Below are 3,725 nucleotides of genomic sequence, written 5' to 3' on the forward strand. Positions count from 1 at the left end.
AGGGAAACACCGGCACCCGGTCGGAGGCGACAACGTTTCTCTCTGCGGAGCCCTGTCACTTCACAAGACACGGGAAACCTCTGTTGGTCTGGAGGAGCTGTAGCAGTTATTTCTGCACAAACGTCCACTGTACATTCACTAGATATTCTCAGAGCTAAACTAACTCTCCTGCAGTGTGGAGTGGGCGTGCATGCACGTATAGAGGTGGAGCGAGACAGCGAGAACGCGCGTGGTGTGCGAGTGAAGGCAAGCAGGCAGCAGAGGAGAGACTCCAGCCACACCCGAGCGCGCATGTGCGAGCGCACATGGGATCCCGACCCGGTACATTTATACATGTATGTAGTTACAAACAGTCCCTTTAAATGTTCACATATTCCAGTTCCCAGCAGCCAATGGGACCACTCTGTTCTGGTTCATGGCAGCACACACTTGAGGGGTTTCTGTGGTTGGATGGTGAAGACTGCTTTGACTTTCTAGTAATATTTATTCACAAAATATTTCATAAATCAGCAACAACTGATTCAGAACTCTGCTGCTGAGTGCTGACTCGGACCAGAGACACATTGTACCTATTATAAAGTCCTTACACTGGTTGTCTGTCTGTTTGCATATTCATTTTAAGATCCTTTTAAATCTTTTTAAAACCCTCCATGATCTTGCAGTAGCCTACTCTTCTGACATGTATGAACCAGGATGGTCCAACTATCTTAAATATATGAAATATTTAGTTTTTAAAGCCACTGAACAGTCTGTCCAAGGATATGAAGGCAGCTGAAATCTATGAACTTAAAACCTCTTCAGCCTAGCTATTGATTTGTGTTTTTTATATACTGTATATTGTAATTTGTTATGTTATTGCAGGTCTGTCCGTCCTGGAAGAGGGATCCCTGCTCTGTTGCTAACCCTGAGGTTTCTACCATTTTGTTTTTGGGGGTCTAAGGACAGATGGTGTTGATCTATTATTTTTATTATTACAGTTCATTTATATTTCTTGTGTGCATTACTCTCTCATTTTAGTGTTTCCATTTGTTCTCTGTTTTACTATCAGCTTGGCCATCTGTAAAACTCTTTGAATTAGCCTGTATGAAACGTGCTATATAAATAAAGTTTGATTAATTGTGCCACTGTGAGATGGACATTGTTGATTTTGAAATATCTCAACAACAACCATTGAATGGATTACCATGAAAATAGGTTCAGACATGTATGTTCTATAGGATGAATTGGAACAATTTTGGGGATCCCTTCACATTTCATTTAGCACCATCATCATGTCCAAATTTCAGTTCATCCAAAACTAATATAGGGGAGAGTGGGGTGATTTGAAGGTAGTGGCTAGAAGGGCGCCAGCAAACTGGCGAAACTCTCATGAGACGATTAAGGTTAGGCATTGACCTTGATAAGTTAAGGTTAGGCATTGACTTTGATTAGTTAAGGTTAGGCATTGACCTTGATAAGTTAAGGTTAAGCATTGACCTTGATAAGTTATGGTTAGGCATTGACGTTGAAAAGTTATGGTTAGGCATTGACCTTGAAAAGTTAAGGTTAAGCATTGACTTTGATTAGTTAAGGTTAGGCATTGACCTTGAAAAGTTAAGGTTAAGCATTGACTTTGATTAGTTAAGGTTAGGCATTAACTTTGATTAGTTAAGGTTAGGCATTGACTTTGATTAGTTAAGGTTAGGCATTAACTTTGATTAGTTAAGGTTAGGCATTGACTTTGATTAGTTAAGGTTAGGCATTAACTTTGATTAGTTAAGGTTAGGCATTAACTTTGATTAGTTAAGGTTAGGCAATGACCTTGATTAGTTAAGGTTAGGCATTAACTTTGATTCGTTAAGGTTAGGCATTGACCTTGATAAGTTAAGGTTAGGCATTGACTTTGATTAGTTAAGGTTAGGCATTGACCTTGATAAGTTAAGGTTAGGCATTGACTTTGATTAGTTAAGGTTAGGCATTGACCTTGATAAGTTAAGGTTAGGCATTGACCTTGATAAGTTAAGGTTAGGCATTGACCTTGATAAGTTAAGGTTAGGGTAGGTCGTCGGGCAGCGAGTCTTGTGAGAGTTTTTGCAGATCTCAGATCAGATGTTGCAATTTGCAATATATATATTGTACCATTACACCCCTAATAATGTCATAAATTATAAATCCTGGTATAGGCTGATAGGCAATCATTATGTATTATATACAGTGCAATGCATCATATCTATATTTACAATGTAGCTCTGTTTATCGTTGCTATGGCAACACGTACAGACTGATGTTAACCTTTATTAGTTTAGTTTAATCTTCCAAACAACGATAAGCCATAAAATACAATTCGGCATCTTTGAATAAAACTAATTACAACTACTCACAGGCATACCTCGTAGGACCTCAGCCAATGTGATGTCACTTATAGCCACAATTAGAAAAATGAAAGCTTCAATCCCTGGTGAGCTACATCAGCATAAATGACGGTTGTTTCCACTAATCTACCATATCAGGTGCTGTCATTTACTCAAGCAATGTAACGAAGCACACTCATCTGAACACAACACTATAGACGGACTAATTACATGACTAACAACATGTAGGAATGCTTAGGTGACTCCTGGCATCTCCTCTGCAGCGATGCACCGGTGGGAAGTCAGTGGCAGCTGAACTCGCCACGGCTAGCTGTTGCTGTTTCAGCTGGCTGTTACTCCCTCTAAGGTTGAAAGGTTAGAAATAAAATCTGCTATCCTCAGCTACCAAGGGTTTTTGTTCCGTCACGGAGCACCCAAAGGACACCATCACCTTTTGTTCCAGTGACAATAGACCACTAACTCATCCCCACCGATGTGTCTGTGTCTTTGTTGGGCCTTTCCCTTCACAGCTTCCTCCACCTCTTCCTGTCTGTCCTCTCCATCCTTCACTACAATGTTTCAGATGCTCTTCATTAGCAGATAACAATAATGTCCTGCAGTTGACGGTGTCTTTCCAACACGGCTTTACTCGTCCTTTCAAGAGTCACAGTTGTCTGCTGGCTTATCGCCTCCCCCGTACATTCCCACAATCACCCTGCCTCGCTGAACTAATTACCCAGTGTGTGTGTGTGTGTGTGTGTGATTTATGTATCTATATTTTTTCAGAGACAGCCTTTAAGCTCTTCTGTCTCCCAACCCTTCCCTCTCTTCTCCCTCATCCCCTCTCTCTCCCCATACCCTAGAGATGGAACAGAAAGGCTGAATATTAATTAAAGATCAAATTCAGACTGGTAGCGTTGGAGTAATTAGAATGATTTGCATGTATGTAATCGGTCCACCAATCACCTGCAAGGGATTTCTTGGTCAACGCCTATAAATCTAAAGAGGGATATACTGTATGTAAAACAGTATACATCACTGCGTGAGTGACGGCTTATTGTTACATATTAAAAATATGCATACATAAATAGTTGTATGTGATAAATAAATAATGGATTAAAAATTGTTAAGAATGGTAAAAATGCATATGTGTATTTTCATTTTATTTTGATAAAGCTTTTAATTTGATAGAGTGGTATCATTCTATGTAACTAGTCACATGTCTTTTTGCTTGTTGATTGGCCGACGTGTGTGTGCATGAGAGAGAGAGAGAGAGAAAGAGAGAGAGAGAGAGAGAGAGAGAGAGAGAGAGAGAGAGACAGAGCGAGGAGGGAAGAGCGATATAACAAGTTCACGAGGTGATGCCATTGTTTTGACTTGGAACGCAGAAGTTTT

Source organism: Sebastes fasciatus, chromosome 7 (assembly GCF_043250625.1).
Source record: "Sebastes fasciatus isolate fSebFas1 chromosome 7, fSebFas1.pri, whole genome shotgun sequence".
Lineage (NCBI taxonomy): Eukaryota > Metazoa > Chordata > Actinopteri > Perciformes > Sebastidae > Sebastes > Sebastes fasciatus.